At 46.2% G+C, this 25,020-nt stretch overlaps 1 pseudogene; it reads right to left on the bottom strand.

Moving 5' to 3' along the window:
• Positions 1-362: 362 nt before the first annotated feature.
• On the bottom strand, positions 363-19,409 carry LOC144146210 (uncharacterized; annotated as a pseudogene).
• Between the last annotated feature and the right edge of the window lie 5,611 nt (positions 19,410-25,020).

Raw genomic sequence — 25,020 nt, 5'->3', positions numbered from 1 at the left:
CCGGTGAAAGACAAGCTGCGCGCCAAGGAGGGCACCGAGAGATCAACACCGAAACGGGCATGTTCTAAGGTGAACCACTTGTGATAAGCCTCGCTCAGCGAGCTCTGTTTGTGCCAGTTGCGGTTCCAGGCATTGCAAAGGCACAGCTGCTACCTGGCATCGTAATTTTTTTTTTCAACTGTGGCCATCCGTAACTGCGTGCACGTGAAAGGTGATCAGTATCTTCCAGCGCACCCGCATAAATTACTCAAAAACTGCCCAAGATCCGCCGGGAGCAGCAGCACGAGTGCCAAGATTATACGCGGGTTCCTTCATTTATCAGCTGTCTTTCCTTACGTAGGGCTGTGCGGTCAATAGGTGAATCACTTATCCTCTGAAAAACACCAAACGGCGACTTTTATATGCCCGCGTCGGTGAGTTACACGTGAGAAATGCGGGAGGCACACGTATATCCTGCTCTTCCTCATTGCGGTCGAGAGCAGCCCTCAGCATGTGGCCTAGCCTCTCCAGAATGATCCTATCCCTCGGTGCCTGCGAGGAGATATAAATAATACGTACACCCGGCGACATTATAAGCCGGGGCACGCGAGCGCGTGGCAAAATGCATCGCCGCGACATCTGACGTTGCACATCTGGCGTCGAGACACCGATGTGCGCGTGCGCGTCCAACCACGCACGCTAGCCTGTCTTTTCATTCGCTTCAAACGGCAACGCTTGTCACATTCAGCGCTTGGCGCCAGGTGCCACTTTCTTTGGTCAACCCGTCTTTCTCGCACACGCTTCAGCGGCCGAGGGCGAGGGTGAACATGCGTTTCTCGCTCTGCGCTGCTCTGCCTCTGACAAAGGATACATGGCAACGGGACTGCTATCTTCAAAGATTCAAAGATTTTATTTCCTCTGAAGTACGAGGAGGCAGGCTGGGACTAAAGGCTACAAAGCCTGACAGAGGCCCCAGCCCCCTTTGGTAGAGTACAATGATGAGGCAAAAGTTTTAAACACTGCCTTCTTTTTTAAACGAAAGCTGTCTATGGCTAGGATCCAGCAGATCGTCTCCGGTAATAGAGCGATGTAGACAAGAATGTAGACAAGATGTAGACAAGAACTGCGTCTTCGGCCGGGTTCAGAGTGTTGTCGCAACTGTAGTAATGCCTTTAAATAATGACGTCAGTTGACGTCTCAGCCAACCGAACTGTGTGAAACGCCGTTTTTTACGTCCATAGCGCACGATACGGCTGTTACGTATTTAGTCTGAACATAGCATTAACGGAACGCACATCATTGTTGCGCGAACGCCCCCCTCACGTTTTCTCCAAGCGTCGAGCGCCTCGTGCGGGCACAGCATACTGCCCCTTCCCTTCCCCTACCGCACACTTTTGGAGAGTGCTGGCTCGCGCCACCACGGCGAACCTACTCCCCTCCCAATTTCGCGACATTCTCCTCCTTTGCTTTCCTTCACTCGTCGGTCTTCCCATCGTTCGCTCGGTCACGACAACGCCGACGCAGCTGAGCCCAGAGAAGGGCGCCAAAGGGCTGTTTTCTAAAATGTCTTCCTAGCAATTCTTTTGTGTTAGGAGGTGAAGCAGACATTAAGGGAATCGTTGTAAGCTTGATCTTTGTAAGATGGCTTTCCCACATCGACTGTTGAACAGTGAATCACGTCAATCTTCGGAGGGAATACCATCATAGAAAGCGGCGCTTACGCTTGTTTCATTGAAACTATACTGAAACAAATTATACGACAATTAGCCGTTAAGACGAATCTAACACAAAGCCGGGTTTTATATAGTTCTCAAAATTACATGGTTCACAGTGAAATTGTAAATATTGTGGAATTCTCGTCCGCTGTCAGTACATATGGGATTCTACGGGAGGGAAACGGACAGCCCCATGTTTGTTCACCGGAAGGAAAATCTAGTTCATCAAGTTCATTCAGTCAATTAACCGGGAACTATGCTCAATCGCAAATTACAAACAAACGTGTTTTGCTTCGTGCACCCCTTGGACTACGACACAGTTAAAGCTCGCGTTGAGGCTCGGCACCGCAGCTTTGATGGTCATCCTTCTTCCCAGAGTGGAAGGGCACTGAATTTTTTGTGAATTTTTTGTCAAACCCAGGACCACGCCGAACTCTTCTCCCGTTTCCCCTTCTTTAATTGTTTCAGAACGTGTGCAAGGTGAAGTCTCATAACACCTTCATAAAATAGATTATTTCTAAAGCTTCAGTTCGTATTGTGTTTTGTGTGCTCATTCTTAGTTAACAACCAATTACATGTGTTACGAAAAAAAATATTACAACTCGTTCTACCGATTGTGATTGATATCTACGGAACCTGCGTGGAGCCACAGTTTCAACCGTTTTCTCCAATACATGGCGATCTCTCTCCGTACATTGCATTATAATGACAACAAACGAATCCTTCAACGTTTACAACTTCACTACCTAATTACGACAAGTAAAAGAAACTCGGCATAGCGGTATAATCGTCCGATCAGCATAGTTTCATAGAACTGGTTTTTGGATACATTTAATAACACATGAGTTAAAGCCATTTTCTTTAAATCGTACTCCCTCCGTCGATTTCCATGCTTCGCTGCGCAACAGGCAGTGTCGGAAGGCCAGCTTGCAAAGACCAAGCTTCCGCCTATCTTCATAAAGGCGGCTTTACCTGTAAACACAAACGCTTTGCTGGGAACTCCGGAGGGAGCGTAAAACGATACAAGGACAGGCTGTAGTCAAGCCCAGCCCAAGAACAGCGTCGCTGTTAGAAATACCGAAGTGGGAGAGCATATGTGGGACACAATTTTGTCACCGCGAGACGGGCAAGATTAGTTATCTGTCATAGCAGGGCAGGGCGAGCAACGCATTTTCACCCTCACCCTCGGCCGCTGAAGCGTGTACGAGCAAGACATGTTGAGCAAAGAAAGTGACCCCTGGCGCCAAGCTCTGAATGTGGCCAGCGCTGCCGATTGAAGCGTAGTAAAAGACAGGCTATCGAGCGTGGTTGGACGCGCACGCGCACATCGATGTCTCGACACCAGAAGTGCGACGTCAGATGTCGCGGCAATGCATTTTGCCACGCGATCGCGTGCCCCGGCTTATTTTGACGCGGGGTGTACACAGCGCAGACTTTATTGACGTCGGGCAACACACCTAGGCCTTGTGCATTGCGTCTTCTTTTCTTTTCTATTATGCACCTTGAGTAGATTAGTTAAAAATAGGCATTACTTGCAAGACCAAAACGCGACTTATACGTCTTATCACTTGTATATGCAGTTTGAGTGGATTAGTTATTAGTATTCGCCATTTTTAAGACCAATATAGCCAAAATAAAAGTGTGCTCGTGTCCTGCAATGGGATAACCGCCGTCAACGCTGAAGAAATTCTTGGCCGAGGCTTTCAGCGGACGAAATATGGTAACGCGGCCGCAGCGATGTGTCGAGGGCATGGCCCGGCGGCGCTATTACGTTTCGTCTACTTTCCAACGGGGGCGTGGCCCTCGGGGCCGCTGACATCTCTGACGTCGACGGCGCGGCGCCGTCACATCCGCTGCACGCTTTGCAGTGGCAGCATCTGCCCCAAATAAATTTGACGATTTACCTGTAGAACTCCTAAACTGTAAACGAGAACATATGCGCTTTTGAGATGATTACGTTAGGCACCGAAAAATTTTCGAATCCACGCCCGCATCCATTGCGAAGTCACGCTCTAGTCTAGCCGATCCGCTGAGCGAAGAAAAATGTCGCGCACTATGTGCGATTAACAAGCTGTGCTACGCTGTAGCTGCTGCGCCGTAAAGTTTCGCTGAGCTGTGCTACCACATAACCCCTCGCTGGGTTAGGTGGGTGGTGGTGACTATGATGAAAGTGCGCCGTGTGCTTCATAAGCCGTTGTATTGTGAGGTGCTGAGAAACCGTGCGAGATTCCCAGCCAACTTTCCGAACATGCGATCGTCCATTTCATCGTCAAAGGATTTACTGCGTGACTTGATGTGTTCGCTTCTTTTTTGCTTTTTATTTACGCATCACGGTGTGCTCGACGCCTGAGCGAGCATGTTTCGTATGCCCAAACGCATCGCCGCATACCTTATGGTTTTCTTACGGACCAAGGCGGAGTGGCACTGTGTTCGTGTATCCTCTCTGCAGGCATCAAACAAAGCTTATCATCTCAGGCTAATCAAGCGTACAAGGTTCCCACTAGTTGAATACGTTGAATAATGCCTTTAACAATACCTTTAAGACGAAAAATAGCGTGTAGTACTTCCTAAATTAAAAGATAATGCCGACGCCGGCGCCGCTCTTTTTCGTATTGTAGCAAGCACACTTGTTTAATTCAAATATATTGCACAATTGTCCAGTTTTGAATATGCTTTTGTTTCCCTTTTAAATTGCGTGAAGTTTCTAATAACAATGTATTAGTAGCTTTTTGCGAAACTGCGGCCTGCGTTAACATGCGTGCTACGAGGCTTTCGGCTGCGGTTGCTGCGGTGGCATGCCTGCGGTGGGAACCGCTGTGTCGTTCCAGTTTCTGGTGCTTCAGGCATGTAATTTGACTGCTGGTAAGCTGCCTGCTTTCTGTCCGGGAATTGGAATGTAGTGTGCCAGCTCTGTCAAGCAACTGTTGGTGGGTGAGCCTCTTACCGGCAGTTGTGGAAAGCCAAATATCGTGCTGTGCTTCGTAACTCCTGAAAAAGTGGTGCGCAGCATTGTTATCTTTTGTGAACGCTTCTTTTTTTTGTGGGATAGAGGCATTCAGTGGGCAGGTGCCGTGCGTGACGTTGACTGTTCTAGATGACGAACAGCTGTATTGCTTTCATTGCCGATGTGCTTCAAGCTGTACCCAAAAGGTCGACATGTCAACAGTGGACCTGTATTGTCTAATATTAATCGGCGCTTCCTGTATCTAGGCCAACCCACTAAGTTTCTCTGTATTTGTCTCATGCGTTAGCAAACAAATACCAATTGAGCTATTTAAATCCAGCCCTGTAAAACCGGCTTCACTAAGCACAAACGCATTGCTAGAAAGACATCTAATAAGGGGAAATATAAGCAGTGTGACAACAAAATGTGGGGTTCCAAAGACTTTTTTAAATGCCCAATTAGTGCATTACGTCACACTTTTTATTCCTATCGGGTCTGAAGGTACGAGTCTCTCATAATTACGCATGTTAATTTGCCTGATTTAGTGTTTACATAGCATGTATTACGTACTGCCCTTTTTTTCATTAAGGGCCGACTTGCCAAAGAATGCTGACACATTAACACTGTTACACTTCTCGTCATTGAATTTTTTAGTGAAAAGAACTGCTGAAATGACCCCTTAAATGCTGCTCATCCGATACCATTTTCACAATTTTCACATCAGTTCTTACAGTGTCCACCATGTGCCCCTAGCATACAGCCAAAGACTTGTGGAGGCATGCACAAAAAATTTTGATGCATATCAAATAATTGGGTACCACTGCATAGTTACATGTTCTCTGAGCATGCCTAGACTGGAGCTCTCCATTGCAAAGTACTGGTTTGGTGCATAAGGGTGTGAATTTTGTGAAGCAACCAGTCTCGCAAAAACAACTTTATTTTATGTTAGCTGAAAGTCTGGTTTCTGATTACTCTGATCGCTGATTACTGTGGTTTCTGTTGGCGCCACGTGCCCGGTCTTGAAGAAAAATTTCGAGTATGGCAGGCAGTGTGATAAGCGAATAACAAAAAATGGGGCAGCTGTCTGCTCTTCAAACAGCCTAGCAAAAATGACGGCAGCAGCGGCCTTTGCTTAGTGCGCATGCGGCCACTTTCGCCGAGTTTGCTGTATCACTCCATCACGAGGCGCTGATCGACCGAACGGTCGATGCTCCGGTGATATTGGTAAAAAATTGGACGGGTGTACATTGTTGGCAGCTGTTTGTCTTGTGTTACTCTCCGATAGTACATCTTAGGCACCTGTTTGTTTTGTGTCACTTATTTATTTTGTTTAGCTGGACTTGTCCTGCCACCAATTATTTCTAATATTTTAGGACGTTCAGTTTCCATTTTTAATGTTTGTTTGCACTGCCTGTGATGTGTAAGGCGGCAACTGTGGCTATTAAACACAGATTTCCTGGGCACATTATTCTCACCATATTGCACATAGCTTGTTCTTAGCTTATGAACCTATGATTCCAAGCTATTGCCTTCAAACCTACCGCAAAAACGTTAGTTATACCGGGGTGTCAGCTCAGACCAAGTTATGAATCTATGTGGTACTGAGAATTCTTTCAGGCATGCCGCTTGTTGCATTTTAAGTTGTCGGATACACAGAGATAACCCAGATGAAGAGAAGGACGGACCAAGGGGGCAGCCTTAGTCTGAACAAGGAAGTCGAGGATGGTGCCTGGAAAGCCGAGAAGGAAGAAGTCGGGGGATATTGAACCGGCCTATCATGTCCAGTCGGTAGGACCAACGTTGGTGACCACAATGTGGAGAAGGCATTGTTATAATCCGGAAAGAAGAATGCTTTGGCTGAAAGTAAACAACAGCTCGTCAGCAACAAAACACAAGGCTTTTAAATGAAGCAAAGACGGTGTTGGATACTCCTGATGTGGAAAGTTCAGGCTCACTCATAGAGTGGCTGCAGTCCAACAACAATGAGTTGAGCAAGCTGAATGCCGAGGTAAAAAATGTTTACCTGACGACGAGTTCGACATGCAGTAGAATCTCGATAAACGGAAATCGCTTAAACGGAATTGCCGCTTAAACGGAACAGTCGCCTGTAAGTTGGTTGGTTTTGTATTCAGATAACGCAAAAAAACTCGGTAATCAGAACTAAAATTTCCGCGCCACCGTGTAAACGGAACTAGAAATGGAACTTCTTATGAAACCCATCGGGATGAGAATCAGCTTTCTACGCTTCCGGCTGTTTTGTTTTTGTTTGTTTTTCTTCCATGTTTTTTTTACCTCATTGGTCTCGTAAGCCTCATCTCATTAGTGGTCAGCCGTATTAGCGCAACGAATGCAACATCGCAGTTCTTGTTCCAGTCGTTTGGTCTCGATTCAAGGCGGTCAGGTTACAGGGCTTAGCTCCTTCTGCCTTGTTTGTGCCATCGTGGTGCTATTCGCGCTTCATTACCGCGTTGCCGTATTCTACATTCGGTGGCTCGTAATACTCGCGAAGTTGAGGCCTCTAACCTCCGTGAAGACGCAGTTTCAAGGACTCAAAGATAATTGATGCATTTTGTAGTGCACAGCGACTAATTGTTGTCAAATCAACTTTGTAAATGCTGTGCCTAAACCTTTTTTTAGTTTTCTTGCTTTCTAAAAAACTATCAGCTACATTCACCTCCTAGTGCTTAGAGTTCCATGAAGTGGTATGAAGAGTGCGTACGCACACAAATGTGCACTTTTACACATCTATCTCAGTAAACGGAACTCCTGTTAAACGGAACTAATTTTTTTCGGTTCCGTCTATCGAGAGTCTGCTGTAATTATGAGGTACGATGACGCCACCGAAGGCATGCTGGGCTAGCTAAAGGCTAAGAAGAGAACGGAGTGTAATTAGGATTAATGATTAATAAATACATATTACAACAACAAGAGATCGCTATGGAATGGTCAACGGCTGCCGGGATCGACAGCCCCAGCACCTTCTGTAGTGTATTCTCAGAGTGACGAGTGTCATCTCCATGGAAGCTCCATGAAGCTCCCAATGCTGCAGCTCCAAACATTTAGTGGGGAGTTGTGCCAGTGGCTCAGCTTTTGGACGCAGTTTAAAGGAGCCATGAAGACAAATACGAAGACAAAGTTAGATGGGCAGATGAGATCAAGAAGTTTGCAGAGATAAATTGGTCACAGTTGGCACAGGACCAGGGGAATTGGAGAATAATGAGAGAGGCCTTTGCCCTGCAGTGGGCGTAGACAGGCTGGTGATGAAGACAAATACAAGTTTATTTGATTCGAAAGATTTCGTGTTTTATCGCGCCCCAGCGCTTGTCCGGATGTGAACGATGCTTTATTCATTGAGAAATTAAGTTAAAATTTTGATTTTCCCACTAAATTGTGCGTTTTCGTGGTCTGCAATGACATCACAGGAGCCGACGTCTCTGCAGCCGATTGGGAAGCCTTGTTTACCGGTTATTGAACCTAGATGGCACCATCATAAAGTTGCAAGCCATTTTCTGCCTTTGGTTTGTTTTTGACCGCATTTAAACCGGGCTTGTTTTTGTTCAGGGAGAAAAGAATCGTTTCGTGAAACATAGTGCTCGCTTGACAGATATGGTCGCATAAGACACCGTTGCTTGCGTCAATCGGCCAGTATCGTCAAGCCTCGCAGTCCTGTGCAGCTACACCAAGCATAGTGCGCACAGTACCAACAGCAGTACGCATCGGTACTTCTGTGTGCTTTCATAACTTCCACTGTTTGTCCGCCCATTATTACTACTTTAAAAAGAATGTGCACTAAAATTAAGCGCAAATAGCTCGTTCACCAAGCTTATAAGCTCTGCCTAATTTGCGTTTGCTTTTGCCGGCCTCCACCAATCCCAGAGCTGGCTGGTATGACATCATAGGTTCTGTTGTGGAAAATGAGCTAGTGAGTCGCATGGCCATTCTCTTTTTTCCTAATTACATAGCTTTTTGAGCGAAGTTTATGTAAAGTGGTGTCAGTATGATTCTAACGAGGCAATCGTTTGAATGAACCAAACTTGAGTTTTCTCTTCATGGCTCCTTTAAGGCAGCCATCCACAAAAATCCCAGCCTGAACAGTAGACAGAAGTTTCATTACCTTTGGTCGCTGCTGCATCCATTGCCAGACTGCAACCGATGTTACCCAGACGCCGTGGAAATTCTATTGCGACACTTTGGTGACACGCCGGATTGTACAGGAACATCTGGTACAGCTTCGATCGCTCCCTTCAGTGGTGTCATCGAATAATGTTGGCGGGCTCCAGCGAATGCTGGACCACGTGCAGTGTCACGTGCGTGGTCTGGCAGCCCTGAAGGTTTCTTCACACGTACTTTACGATGATGACAAGCGTGCTTCTGACATTTTAAGCAAACACTACATCGCAGTGGGTGGCTAAGGCGTTGTGCAGCTGAGCCCAAGGACGTGGGTTTGATTCCTGGCCGCGGCAGCCGCTTTTCTAATGGAGGCAAAATGCAAAAATGCCTGTGTTCGAGATTTTAGTGTGCGTTAAAGATCCCCAGGTGGTCAAAATTAATCCAGAGCCTTCCACTGCGGTGTGCCTCATCGCCTGTGTAGCGTTGGCTCGTTAAACCCCATAATCAGGTCGCGTGGGTCTGTCGTATGCGGCAACAGTGTTGTTTTCGAATAAAGTTGCATAGATTACATAAAGCGTCACTGTAGTTTGGTTCCGTCAGACGTAAATTTTCTTACTTGACCTTTAATTGAACGTAACTTCCATTTACATTTACTTATTTATACATTTGTTTACAACACTGCTGGCCCTTGCAGGTTTCAGCAGGGGTAAAAGGTGAACAATACACGTACGTCCTCATAAAAAACAAATCTAGCTGCCCTTCAAAGTTTTCAGAGGATTTGCATCTTGTGAACATTTTGGGAGGAAGAATTTCAATGCACCATTGTACAAGAAACAAAATTTTTATCAATTTGTGGTGCATACGACTGAACGAATGGATTCAATTTCTTGTTCTGTCAGATGGGAGTAATTCTTTACTGTAAATGTCAGGTTACATCAGACGTAACTTGAAGCATATGAATAAGGTTACATCGGACATAATTTTAACTTTTCATATTGGGTTACATCAAATACATCCGGCTAAATTTTTTGCATGGCATGTGTTTTAAAGTCAGCTTCTTCTGAAACAAACAAGCCATACAAAAAAGCCCGACAAACTAAAGCGCATGTATATTTATAAGTAACTTTAGCCATAACACACTGTTTCTCAATATGGCATGGGTCTACATATTTAATCGAGTTGGTAAATACATGGAAAATATATAGCTGTCATTCAGCAATATTCTGGTTTGCCTTGACAGGATGCATTGCCGATGATCAAAAACCAAGGCTAGCATTCTAATTGTGTGACACTCAGTTCTTAGCTAGGCTGAAGACAGCTTTTTTTTTACTTCTACTTTTCTATGGTTTAATAGTTAATTTCAGTGTCTGTCAACATCCTCAAGGCCTGCAGGACAGCACCACTTCTTGTACATGAGTTTGGCTTAAAGCATTTGAAAGAAGTGGTTTATCTAATTTTTTTTAATAAAGAAAGGAAGTCAAGGAGATAACAAAAAAGAAAAGGACTCTCACTTCCAAAGACATGCTATCACGCTTCAATGCATAATGGGAAGAATGTACAAAAACTGAAAGATGTCATGCAGGAACATCAAAATGTATGCGCTCACTTGTGTCGGTGGGCCATGTGGAAGAATATTTACATAAGCAGTGTGCATAGTACCACTAATGCGTCCTGCCGGTGACAAGATATGGGGCAGAAACGGCGGCTTGCTTTAAGAACCAGAAAGAAAACTAATGTTGCCTCAATATGCCATGAAATGAAGAACGTTGGGAGTAATGCTTAGGGTCAGGAAAAGAGCGGCTTTGGATGGGGAAACAAATTCGCGTGTAGGATAGTATGTATAGTTAAAGTAACCTAAGAAAAAGTCGACTTGGGCTGGCCGTGAAATAAGATGAAATGACAACCAGTATTACCAAGGTAACTCGATGGAGAGGAGAAGTAAAAAAATTTGGGTGCAAAGAACGGACTGGGGTGGCTCAGGACAGGAGCTGTTGGAGGTTAATGGGAGAGGCCTTCCCCCTGCAGTGGACCTAAATAGGCTATTGGTGATTGATGTTGAGTATATGTGCACTTGCGTGTTTTTCCAGATGGGATGTACTAGAAAAGCAGCGCCAAGAACTGGCGACAGTCTCAAATTCAGAGCCAAACTTGACGTAAAAATATCGAGTCATGTGCAACCTTCCCGTCGCAAAGCAAAAGGTAGATTTGATGCTGCAAAAAATTGCAACCAATGCATTTGAACAGTGAAAATGAACCTACACTGCACTCTTTCATATCATTACTTTTAGACAGATGCTCAATTTGACACGACAGACTACATGTAAAATTGGCTTGGTTGTGCCTATTAAAGGCTGGCTTTCAGTTTTTAGTGCCTATTGTTGCACCTAAATTTTCGCTTTAGTTCTGAAAAGTTTGCTTGGCAAGTGTCAAATGTTTGATCTTGCTTAGAGCTTTTCATTTTCATTTTTGTAAACAAAGCAACGTCACCGATAAAAAATTTACCACAAGGCTGAATTTTGCCTGTCAACTTTCTTTAGAGGGACATTAAAAGCTAAATATTTTACTTGAACTGTTGGAACTGAAGTTTTAATTCTGCTTTGCGACCGATGACGCTTTGTTTGCAGGGGATTAAAAAAATTGTGCAGCACTTGCTTCATTTCCCTCCCATCTTGCATGATGCAGCAGAATGTGTATGAACTGCCACGTAGTTCTTGGTAAAACTTAAGCAGGTTTGGCCCCTTTTACAGAAACTGTGTGAACGACCACAGTTAAAGGCAAAGCTGATGCCTAACTTAGTTGCCTATTTGCTGGTTGTAGTACACTACAGTTGAGCGAAAGATGTTTCATGTACTATACTTGGTCGTTATGATTTAGGGCACCCATAAAGTCAAGGCACTTGTACACAGCCATTGTGAGTGCATGTGTCGGCTTTCACTTCCACAAAAATGGTATGTTCCAATCAGTTATTCCACCGATGCATGGCTATAAGCATTACTAGTCTTTTATTGTGGTAATATTTGGCACGGAATATACCGCAAGCATTTCACACCCTGCAAGTTCTTCAACAGAGAAAATAGAGCAAAGGCAAACCATCTGTATACAGCAGGTAAGAAATGCTGTACACAATGGCTCTGGTGATTGTCATCATTTAGCAGAAAATGGGACATGAAATTGAGAGCAATAAGTTACACTTTGTTGCAACTGGTTTCGAATATCACTGCTTCATATTTATGGTACATTAAAAAAATCTTGTAAACTGTGTACTTCAAAGCACCTTAATTGTATTTGCAGAGAGAAGGATGTTCACAGCATTTATGTTTGTAAATGCATTTACGTTTGCAAACTCCATTGGCATTACATTTCACCGAGCATCAAAAAAGAAAAGCACTGCACTTTCACTGCATAAATATACAGATGCACTAAAAAAATGTTTGGTCATCCAAATAACCTCACTGCACCAGCTCCGTGATCACTAAGCGTTGCACAACTACAAGCTACGAGAAAGAACTGTATGGAACCCATCAGAGAGGAGGTTTGGAGGACACAAGTTTTTGTGCTAGCAGCAGCCAGTGCAGCCATGAATTTTGTGGAGAGCTCTACAGCTGGAGTATTGTATTGCTGCCTGAAATGCAGTGCCACACAATTATTGTTTACTAGTCACTCTTGTCCACGCTCTAATGGCTACGAAATTGAAAAGAAATGAAGGGAATTATGCGCAAAAAATTGCTTGTATTCAAGCACATTCTTTGGATATAAACAGAACAATGTAACAGTGGTGGTTAGTAAAACCAGTGGAGTTTAAAAATTTTACATGCAACATAAAAAACAATAACAGAACTTCTCTTCTGAACAGAGAAACTTTCGAGAAACTAAGCAACAGTACCAATTTGTCCAAAGGTGTACTCGCCTTTCTATTACTACTTGAAAGATTTCAGAGGGCAGCACTTGAATGCATTTTTTTTATTACTCGCGCTAACGAACTTCGGTTACCCATTCAACCCGTCAAGCCCGTGCAATTGTCTCGCCATAATCGCTGGCATTGCGCAAGCTGAGTGAGTACAGCAGGCATAAACAAATTCACACTAACATAACGGCGAAACTGCAGACTGTTTGTTAATCTTGACATGAGTTGTTCAACCAGTGTAAATCTAGTACGCTTGCTTGGCCCGAGATGAAAATCCTGGTTTCATTCTTTCAGCGCGCATACAAGAACATGTAGTTCCCCTCCGCCTTGATCACTACAAAACCCAAGATAAACGGCAATGCGTTTGGACATACGAAACATGTTCACTCATCTTAATGCGTAAATAATAATAATAAAAAAAAAAGACACATCACGTCACGTAGAAAATTCCCTGGCAGTGATGCGGGCAATCGCAGGCTTCAAAAAGTTTGGCTGGGGATCTCACACCATCCTTCAGCATCGGACAATGGTAAGTATTCTGAAGCACAATGCGCAATTTTTTGAAGTCACCACCACCCACCCAACCCAGCGGGCGGTTCTGGGGTTGCACGCACAGAACCGGGAGGATTTGTTGCACAGCTGGCACACACCATGGCAGCTGTCACCAGCTGGCACACAGCATTTTGAATCGGCTATAGCGTGATTGCGCAATGGATGCTGGCGTGGATTAAAAAATTTTTCGGTGCTTAACAAAATCATCGCAAAAGCACATATATTCCCGATGAACAGTTTAGAAGCTCTACAGGCGAATTTCAAAATGTATTTGGGACAGCTCCGCTGCTGCTACTGCCACTGCACAGCGTGCAGCGGATGTGACGGCTGTGTGGCCTCGACGTCAGAGACATCAGAGGCCCCAAAGGCTACGCCCCTGTTGGAAAGTAGACGAAACAGAATAGCGCGTTTCGGTTCGTCTACTTTTCCAAAAGCAGACTGTTCCAAGAGCAGACGGCCGCCCCATTTTTTGTTATTCGCTTATCACACTGCCTGCCATACTCGAAATTTTAAAGACCGGGCACGTGGCGCCAACAGAAACCAGAGTAATCAGCGTTGTCAAACGCAAAGTTCGTTCAGCGCAAGGTTCGTTCAGCAACGCTGACTACTCTGTTTTCAGTTGGCGCCACGTGCCCGGTGTTGAAGAAAAATTTCGAGTATGGCAGGCAGTGTGATTAGCTAATAACAAAAATCGGGGGCGGCCGTCTCCTCTCGGAACAGCCTAGCAGACAACGGCAGCAGCGGCCTTTGCTTAGTGCGCATGCGGCTACCCTCGCCGAGTTTGCCGTATCACTCCATCACGAGGCGCTGATCGACCGAATGGTCGACGCTCCGGTGCTATTGGTAAAAAATTGGGTGGGTGTACAATTGGATAGATTTTAAGTATTCAGAGAACTGCAGTCCAAGGGCTGTCAGGCACAAAGCTAATCACTTTCAGCTAACATAAAATAAAGTTGTTTTTGCGAGACTGGTTGCATCACAAAATTCACACCCTTGTGCACCAAACCAGTACTTTGCAATGGAGAGCTCCAGTCTGGGCATGGTCAGAGAACATGTACAGGTGCAGTCAAAAGTAATTGGAGCACGGGAGCTGTGGCCGAACCGCATCGGAGCGCCGTGTAGGTGCACCGGCGGTAAACGAAAGGAGCAGAACACGCATGCGCGCCTGCCGACGGTGATAGCCCATCTATACTTCTCAACCCACTTCTTTTAACGCGGCTTCGAGCAAATTATTCGCAGCATACTGGTCTCAGCGATGGTGCTGATAGCATACCCACCTAAACATATTAGAAAAGAAAAATTGTCATTTCAGACCCTAGCGATTACGACGCTTCTCCAGCAACTCGCGGGCGCTGAAAGTGTGTGAGCGACGCTGCCAGATACCACCTCTGCTATCAGCGCCATCGCCGAGACCAGTATGCTGCGAATAATTCATTCGAAGCCGCGTTAAAAGAAATGGGTTGAGAAGTATAGATGGGCTCTCACCGTCGGCAGGCGCGCATGCGTGTTCTGCTCCTTTCATTTACCGCCGGTGCAGCTACACGGCGCTCCGATGCGGTTCGGCCACATATCCCGTGCTCCAATTACTTCTGACGGCACCTGTAACTATGCAGTGGTACCCAATTATTTGATATGCATCAAAATTTTTTGTGCATGCCTCAACAAGTCTTTGGCTGTATGCTAGGGGCACATGGTGGACACTGTAAGAACTGATGTGACAACGGTATCGGATGAGCAGCATTTAAGGGGTCATTTCAGCAGTTCTTTTCACTAAAAAATTCAATGACGAGAAGTGTAACAGTGTTAATGTGCCAGCATTCTTTGGCAAGTCGGCCCTTAATGAAAAAAAGGGCAGTACGTAATACACGCTATGTAAACACATAATCAGGCAAATTAACATGCGTAATTATGAGAGACTCGTACCTTCAGACCCGATAGGAATAAAAAGCGTGACGTAATGCACTAATTGGGTATTTAAAAAAGGCTTTGAAACCCCACATTTTGTTGTCACACTGCTTATATTTCCCCTCATTAGATGTCTTTCTAACAATGCGTTTGTGCTTAGTGAAGCCGGTTTTACAGGGCTGGATTTAAATAGCTCAATTGGTATTTGTTTGCTAACGCATGAGACAAATACAGAGAAACTTAGTGGGTTGGCCTAGATACAGGAAGCGCCGATTAATATTAGACAATACAGGTCCACTGTTGACATGTCGACCTTTTGGGTACAGCTTGAAGCACATCGGCAATGAAAGCAATACAGCTGTTCGTCATCTAGAACAGTCAACGTCACGCACGGCACCTGCCCACTGAATGCCTCTATCCCACAAAAAAAAGAAGCGTTCACAAAAGATAACAATGCTGCGCACCACTTTTTCAGGAGTTACGAAGCACAGCACGATATTTGGCTTTCCACAACTGCCGGTAAGAGGCTGGCACACTACATTCCAATTCCCGGACAGAAAGCAGGCAGCTTACCAGCAGTCAAATTACATGCCTGAAGCACCAGAAACTGGAACGACACAGCGGTTCCCACCGCAGCTGACCGCAGCCGAAAGCCTCGTAGTACGCATGTTAACGCAAGCCGCAGTTTCGCAAAAAGCTACTAATACATTGTTATTAGAAACTTCACGCAATTTAAAAAGGAAACAAAAGCACATGCTTGCAGAGCGGATACACGAACACAGTGCCACTCCGCCTTGGTCCGTAAGAAAACCATAAGGTATGCGGCGATGCGTTTGGGCATACGAAACATGCTCGCTCAGGCGTCGAGCACACCGTGATGCGTAAATAAAAAGCAAAAAAGAAGCGAACACATCAAGTCACGCAGTAAATCCTTTGACGATGAAATGGACGATCGCATGTTCGGAAAGTTGGCTGGGAATCTCGCACGGTTTCTCAGCACCTCACAATACAACGGCTTATGAAGCACACGGCGCACTTTCATCATAGTCACCACCACCCACCTAACCCAGCGAGGGGTTATGTGGTAGCACAGCTCAGCGAAACTTTACGGCGCAGCAGCTACAGCGTAGCACAGCTTGTTAATCGCACATAGTGCGCGACATTTTTCTTCGCTCAGCGGATCGGCTAGACTAGAGCGTGACTTCGCAATGGATGCGGGCGTGGATTCGAAAATTTTTCGGCGCTTAACGTAATCCTCTCAAAAGCGCATGTGTTCCCGTTTACAGTTTAGAAGTTCTACAGGTAAATCGTCAAATTTATTTGGGGCAGCTCCGTTGCTGCTACTGCCACTGCAAAGCGTGCAGCGGATGTGACGGCGGCGCGTCGTCGACGTCAGAGGCGTCAGCGGCCCCGAAGGCCACGCCCCCGTTGGAAAGTAGACGAAACGTAATAGCGCGGCCCGGCGAGGGGGACAGCAAGCGCCAAGCACACACGCAGCAAGTTAAAAGAATGCTTGAACGAGACGCTTATGTAGGCAAACTTTTATACTTGCCAACATTATTCAGGAAAAAGAAAACGTTAAGCCTATTTGAGGCAAGACATCAATATACAGGGTGTCCCAGCTATGATGCACCAAGATTTAAAAAAAGAGAAATTGCGTAACTCGAAGAAAACCTAGTGCATAATGTTTGCAGTACTCTGAAGAAGCGGAGAGTAATTTTTTCGTTAATGAGACATAATTAATTAATTGTAATTAATTATCTAACTCGAGAAATACTGTCCTAATCACTAAAGTGTTAATGAGGCATTTGTAGGTAACCACGAGGGGCATCTAACTGCGCTATTTTCAGCGACGAACTAATTGCGTACTCATTTATTCTGACTGATAAAGTAAACCCGCGAAATATGAAAAATACCACGTGACGACGCTTACGCGCGCATTGTAAAGCAGCGTCCCCAAACAAAGCTGATTGAAAGCAACTGCTTCGCGTGTTACCCGACCGAAGAGACAGCGCATCACCTTGATAATAGCATGCATGGAAGGAGCAGCAGCAGCACGATTCGCGGGACGCGTGTGCAGATAAGGAACAAACTCGGTCGCGATTTATTCTTTCTTTCTTTTGTCTGTTTCATTCTGGCTAACTCAGAGGCAGCCTGTTTGAGGGCGTTGCTTTACGGTACGCGCGGAGGCGCCGTCACGTGGTATTTTTCATATTTCGCGGGTTTCCTTTATCAGTCAGAATAAATGTGTACGCAATTAGTTCGTCGCTGAAAATACCGCAGTTAGATGCCCCTCATGGTTACCTACAAGTGCCTCATTGACACTTTAGTGATTAGGACAGTATTTCTCGAGTTAGATAATTAATTGCAATTAGTTAATTAAGTCTCATTAAAGAAAAAAATACTGTCCGCTTCTTCACAGTACTGCAAACATTATGCACCTGCTTTATTTCGAGTTACGCCTTTACTCTTTTTTTAAATCTTGGTGCATGATAGCTGGGACACCCTGTATAGGTGATATTTGCATTTTTGATTTAAGCGAGAATACACGGCAGACTAACTTTTGCGATAGAAATAAAAAAATGCGCCTTGAAAAAACCAAAAAGCGCTTGCGGCAGCCCCTCGTGGCTGTGCTCCAAGCTCAAAAGCAAAAAACGCGGCCAAAGTGAATCTTCGCGAACGGAAATCGATCTGCTGGCTCTGTTGTTGAATTGGTTGAATGCTCTGTCGGCGTTGTTTACCGCATCTCCCTGAACTGCAAAAGAGGCTATATCGGACAGGCAGGAAGGCCGCTACCGATGACATACCCGTTGTGGTGGTGGGAGATCTAAACATGGGAGTCGCGTGCACCCGGTCAGCTGCCCTCCACAGTCGAGCTCTATGGGTCTCGGTTAGTGTGCTGCACAGACAATAAGGTGCCTAAAACTTGGCCGCGAAAGGGACGCCTACGTGTATGTCCGCTAGTATAGAGATCGAAGCCCTCGAGGTGTTAACTCGCTATTGGACGGACGCGTGTCTTTCGCTTGGAGGAAGAAGAGCGGAAACTGAAGGGGCGTCAGCCCGAACAAAAGCGTTAATGGGCACCAAAACAGCGGAAAGCCGTTGCCGCCACCGTTGCCGCCTCAAATTCCATCTGGTCGTATAGCTGCGATACCCTCACGGATCAACAGCAACTGCACCGCTTGGAAAGCCGACGTGGGCCAATATCATTTGTTCAGCTTCAAGGGACTTCACAGCGACATGTTCGACCGTCTCTTTCACTTCTAAGCACCCGCTCGTGACCGGTCGCGGGTTTATGCCTGCACTGGTTGCGAGTGGAAGGAGGGCGAGGGGCACGTGCAGCTATAAGCTTCATGCCCTTACTGATGACATATAAGTTGTGTTGGCGTGAGCTTTAAACGTGGCCGCCAACAGCCCAGTGCGTGCGTTCGCTTTCGTGCACTCCGTGGACGTCCGTGCATCTTCGTAGGTCATTCGTTTTCACTCAGTGGAAGGACAGTGTTTTTTTCGTCCCCCCCCCCCCTTCCCCCAGTTTTTTAGCGTTTGTTTCTTCTTTCATGCGCAGCCGTGCGTTCCAAAGAATAAACAGTTAGTTTGCGCTTTCACGTTCGTGTTGTGTTTCCTCGTCCGTGTATCGGAAGCCTAAGCAGCGCAATAATCTAACCTAAGTCTTTAATGAACCAACTATCCCACAGCAGTGCGCCTTTGAGAAGTTCTATGAAGCTTAGCCTTGCGATTATGGAACGCAAGGCAGCGTCTCTGTTAGCATCAGCGTTCGCGGCATTAGGTAAGGGAAGTTGGGCTAATTTCTCTTTCCCCTGCCCTTTTTCTGCTACGCAGCACTCACGAATTTCGAGAGGAGGTCGTCCTCGACGCGGTGGTCAGCTGCGACGCGGGCCGGAACAGCCACGATCGGTCCGTCCCTTCTCTTGCCGTTGGTCCATCCGCGGCTGTACTCGAACGTCTGGCAGTTAGGCGCCCATCGCCAGGCACACCAGTGGCACCCCGCACGCAGCGACGCCGTGGCTCATGGCTGCAGCAAGACAAGGCGCGCTCAAGAAACTGATCCTCGGCACAACTTCCGTGCAGTGCAGAAAACATTGCACAGAAATTGCGAGAATTGCCTGCTAATGCGTAAGCATTCTTAAGACGCTTCCCGGTTTTATCGCAATCGCTTTTCCTTGGGGGCGTTAAAGTAACCCGCTCGTTTTAATTTTTTTTACATGTTTTCACAAACTTCCTTTGATTTCCTTATTTCTTCTTTTAGAGTTAACCCGGTGATGGCGAAGGATCAGACTTTTGTAATTTAGTTAGTTCATTTCCAATTTTTTGTATAACTTGTTGTTTCAATTGTTCCGTATATTTTCTTGTGTTATTTCTTTTTCACTGAATCGCACGAGGGCGCACCTTTGTGATTTCGCAAGTTCGTTTTCAGATTTTTTATGTCCGCTTCAGTACTATAACCAATACATTGCGGGGAAGGTATTTTTAGGGGCAATGTGAGCAGTCCTATGTCAAAGTAGGGAGGCCTCGGGGCCTTTTTTTTACATCTGTGTCTCTAATGAGCGGGATACAGAGCACACAGTTCGCCTGAAGACGGCTTTATTACCATATATACAAAGGCATTGCTAGCGCATAATGTCATCATTTTTTTTTCTTTTTTTGTAGTTCGTATCAATCTTGAAAGTGCCAATCATTAACATTTGCACCGTCGTAAAGGTCAGAAATGTTAACTTGATCAATTATGCACTTTCCCCAGGCATGAGGCTTCCCGCGTTTGCAGTGGGATACACGCCAAAGAATGCTGAGGCATTGTTACGTATCGGCCCGCCGACGGGCTTTCTTTTAGCACTCCTCGGCTGTGCGGCGAAGCCATTACGTGCGCCTTTCAGACAGGCCCCACCGTGTCGGTGAATCATACTTTCACGTCGAGAAGCGCTCCAAGGACACAGAGGCCCCGCGATCGCAGCGGAGTCCTCCTCTCTCCCTTCTCTCGAACTCAACGTGCGCCGATGCTAGCGACTGCTCATGAACTCTGGAAAGAGCGTTGTGTGTGTCTGTGACGTTCGTAGCGTGTGCACAAAATAGAGGGAACGCTGTTTCGACTGTTACCGCTTTTGGGTGTAAATAGAGCCGCCCAAGCGCTGTAACCCATTACTGTTTTAGCAGTGAAACCATGCTGTCACCCTGCTCGAGTCCTGTACTGTTACCTGGCCCGTCGGGGCGTTGTTCTTTGGCTTAGGCTCACCCCTCGCTATGAAGTAAACAGTTACGTTAGCCTACCGCTTCTGGACTTCTTCACGGCTGCAACAGCGGCTGGCCGCTCGCTCGTCCCACCACGCTACCACATGGATGTCGGAGGCGACGGTGCTCGGCTCGGGTCGGCCCAACCGGTCGCAACAGCATTGAAACACATCCTACGTTCTAAACGGGTACTCTTGATGAACTGAAATAGGTGTTCACGACGGCTTTAGTTGGATCACAAAACTTTCACCTCCGCTACACATTAACGTTTATGTAGTTTGTAGCCCTATTCGGTGCCTTTGCATTAATTAAAAAAAATAGAATGTCACACTGCTTTCCGGTAAAGTCAACCAGTTCCTCATGTTTCAAACCTGTCTAAGGGCACTGCACCAGCGCAGTTCACCCGTGTAATCGACAATATTGGGGTAATTACGGCTGAGTGTACCACATTTCAGGGCCAGACAACGGCGCTTCACCGTTCATCCATTCCACTGTTTCTCCCTTCCACTGTGTTCATCCTGCTCACTGTTCATCATGTTCACACGAATTCCGCCGTAAAGCCTTTACTGGCACGCACCACAGTAGGAAAAAAAACAGTTAACTTCCGATTATTATTTTTGCATGCGGCGCATATTTTGGCTTGAGAGATTTAGTGCGTGCGTGCGTGCGTGTGTACGTGGATCTAACGCGCCTTCTAACCACGATTTTAACCCATTCGTGTGGCGTTTCTAACGCTAGGAGGTTTTTGATAGGAAGTCAGAAAGTGAGATAGGCAAGCCTTTGGAACCGGGATTACTAGCTGAAGGATGCTTCCCTTAAAATTTTGGCGAGTCTGAAACTTGATACCGCTTACAAATACCGGGAAGCACAGAATGTGTTGATCCATTTTTCCCAGTGCGGACAGCGTTAAGTTGTGTGGCAAAGTTAGTCTTTGGAGTGCCGTGGAGTGGGGCAATTCACCGGGACGCCAGCTGTGCGGCTACTGAGCGTTGCGAGAAAGCCTCCATGCCTTTGTCATATTTTTTTGTCGCGTGTGGCACGTGAGCAGCGCCGCAGAACTGCTCCGGCCTAAGGCACGTCGCATCTTTCTTTTTTTGCGTGTGCTGCTATTTCGCCTTTTTTTGGAACAGTTTTCTAAGTAAGATGCAGCGATTCAAATTAATGTTCGTGACAATACACCAAAATTTTTATTTTTCATTAAAAGAGCGGTGTTAGCACTTGTTGCGCACCTTTGCTTTGCCTCAAATGTGTTCAACGTTGTTTTTTTTGCGCTAAATAATGCTGATATGTATGAAGTGTGTCATCAGTACTTGTATAATTGGTAAAAAAGTTTACCTATATATACTTGCAAGGGGTCACCTCGAATGCGCTGCACATAACCTAAAGGGACACTAAAGTGTAAAAGTTGGTTTATGGTAGATGAAGGTGCCGTATATTGAAATATACCACTCGCAGAAGCAGTAGTTCCTAATTAATAAATTCAGAAAACAGAAAATTTTGAATGTTTAAGAACAGGTATCGCTACCCAATACACGTTTTTTTTTTTACCCGCTGCGGTGGCTCAGTGGCTAAGGCGTTGTGCAGCTAAGCTTAAGGACGCGGGTTCGATTCCCGGCCACGACGACCACTTTTCTGATGAGGCGAGAAGAGAAAACGCCGTGTGTTCGAGATTTTGGCGCACGTTAACGATCCACAGGTGGTCAAAATTAATCCGGAGCCCTTCACTACGACGCGCCTCATCGCCTGTGCAGCGTCGGCGCGTTAAACCTCCTAATAAATCAACCAATACACTATTCCGCGCTACACTTTGTGACGTCACAAATCTTAAAGGGTGAAGCGTGGGATTGGTGGGGCTTGCCTGAGGATTTTTTATGAAGCAAGCACTAAGGCAGAAGGGACATATAAATGTACTATAAATGTAGACGAGAACTTCTGCTGGTCATGTGCTGTTCAAAAGACACAAATCCCCGTTAGCAAATGCTTTGCTTTGCATTCAAGCTTAAGCAAAAAACGCATGCTTATGTGGGTGAAAGCGAGAGCCTAGCACACCTACTTATATACTCCTACCGCACAAATATGACGCAGCCAGGGGCAAAATCATATAGCTACGAAACATCTTAAAACAGCGCGAAAGAGACGAGACAAAGGAGAGAGAGAAAGAAACAACATTTATTCGTCCAACATTGTTTTGAAGCAAAGGAGGCCGAGCCTTTTCGCCCCCTCAGACGGCGGCCAGAAGTCATTGGTCTCCGGCGGCGTCTTCGGCCATTTGGGCGACCCGGATCTGTACGTCCGGATCGGAGCTGCGCACAACGGTCTCCCACTGCTCCTCGATCTTAATTACTAGCAAAGCACCTAACGAATTATTTGTCTGGGGACATTCCCAAATATAATGGCGCAGGTCTTCCCTGCCCGTACATAGCTTACATTCGCTCGTGTAGAGCTCCGGGTAACAATGGCTGTACATGACCGGATTGGGGAATGTATTTGTCTGTAAGAGGCGCCATGCTACAGATTGCCATTTGTTGAGAGTACAGTGAGGGGGAGGATACTGAACCCGTTGCAATCTGTAATGATTAATTATGTCTCTCTACTAGACCATGCGGTCCCTCCCCATCCCAGCGCGCGTGAAGTGCTCAGATGTTTCCTCGACGTGATCGGCTCGGTTAGCCAAACCTCGAACCGCGTCGTGAGCGTTCTCGTTACCGGGAAGAGAAGAGTGTTCCGGCGTCCACACAATTTGGACCTTTCTCCGGTCTTTGAAGCCGACCAGAATTCTCAGTGCCTCGGACGAGATCCGACCCTTTGCGAAATTCTTAATTGCAGTTTTAGAGTCGCTGACAATAAATTTAGCTTTCGTGGAGGCCATCGCCATCGCAATGGCCGCCTCTTCGCCGCATCCCGCGACGACGTCAGTATCGTGCCGCTAGTTAAGGAATTGCCGTTGCAATCGATAGCTACCACGGTCATGGCATCGCGGGCTGCGTATTCCGCGGCGTCCACGTAGACCACGTTCTCAGAGTTTTTGAATCTCTTTTGTAAGGCTTTCCCTCTTTCGCGTCTTCTTTCTTTGTTGTGTTCGGGATGCATATTCCTCGGTATAGGAGGGACGTGTATGCATTCCCATACTTCACATGGAATCTCGCGTTTGGTGCCGAATTGAGATCCGTACCGAATGCCTAGAGTCATTAAAGTTTGACGGCCAGTCGATGTCTTTGTGAGTCTCTCTAGCTGGGCAACTCTCTGCGCCTCTATTAGTTCCTCCAATGTATTATGAATTCCTAACGCCTCGAAACGTTCGTTGGACGTGGTAGCTGGTATCCCGAGAGCTTGTTTGTATGATTTCCTGATCATGGTATTAATTTTGGTCTTTTCGTCCGCACTTAGTCTCAAGAAAGGTGTTACGTACGCTATGCGACTCAGGACGAACGCTTGTACTAGTCTGATCAAATTTCCCTCCTTCATTCCATGATGTCTGCCTGGAAATCAGTCTGGAGGTTTGACGGACGCCTTTTTTCTGAATATTTAACGGTTTCAGTATTTTGTCCGTTGGCCTGAATTCTCAAGCCGAGAATCCTGATACTAGTCACAACTGGAATGAGATTACCATCAGCGAAAAGCTCGATTTTGGGGACTTCCAAGGCACGGTTGCGTCCTCTCATCGTGGGTTGGTAAAGCAACAACTCGGATTTTTGCGGAGAGCACGCTAGACCTGTCGGCTTCACGTATGTTTCGATTGCGTCGATCGCTGTCTGGAGAATATCCTGAATTCGACCATCACTACCTCCGGTTATCCAGAGGGTGATGTCATCAGCGTAGAGGCTGTGATTCAAGCCTTCTATCCGATCAAGTATTTCAGGAAGCCCAATCATAGCGACATTAAAAAAAAATGGCGAGAGGACGGAACGTTGCGGTGTTCCCCGGCTACCCAATTCTATGTCCTCTGATCTGACCCCTCCGATAGTTACATGAGCTTTCCGGTAGGAGAGAAAGTCTTTTATGTAATCGCAAGTTCTACGACCCACTTCCAGTTTTTGTAAGTTTTCTAGGACGGCCTCGTGAGCGATGTTATCGAAGGCCTTTGTTAAGTCCAATCCCAAAATTGCTTTAGTGTCTAAGGCCGAGCTCTCGTCTCCATCTAGGATCTGATGTTCGAGGCGTAGCATTACGTCCTGCTTGGACAATTTGAGTCTAAAACCTATCATGGTGTGAGGGAAGAGCCCTCTGTCCTCCATGTAGGCGTTCAGTCTATTGAGGATGACGTGCTCCATCAGCTTGCCCACGCACGACGTCAGTGAGATGGATCTCAAGTTTTCCTATTGTAATTTCTTTCCAGGCTTTGGAATCATGACCACTTGGGCAGTCTTCCATTGCCGCGGGATGCTACCCCTTTCCCAGCATACATTAATGTACTTCGTCAAGGCTTCTATAGATTCGTCGTCTACGTTTCTTAAAATTTTGTTCGATATACCGTCGGGGCCAGGGGTGGACCTTGTCCGGAGATTGCCCAAAGCTGCCCGAATCTCGGATATCGTAACGGGTCGGTAAAGGTCTGCGTTTTCTTTACCGGTGTACGGTTTTAGCGCCTTCTTTTGAGTAGATCCAATGTACCTATCTTTAATTTCTTTAAGCGAGTCCTGATCAGTTCCCTGGTAAGTGTGAACAAT

Source organism: Haemaphysalis longicornis, unplaced genomic scaffold (assembly GCF_048455015.1).
Source record: "Haemaphysalis longicornis isolate Haplotype H1 unplaced genomic scaffold, Haemaphysalis longicornis Haplotype H1 scaffold_1, whole genome shotgun sequence".
NCBI classification, from domain to species: Eukaryota; Metazoa; Arthropoda; class Arachnida; order Ixodida; family Ixodidae; genus Haemaphysalis; species Haemaphysalis longicornis.
This window is presented reverse-complemented; position numbering and strand designations above follow the sequence as displayed.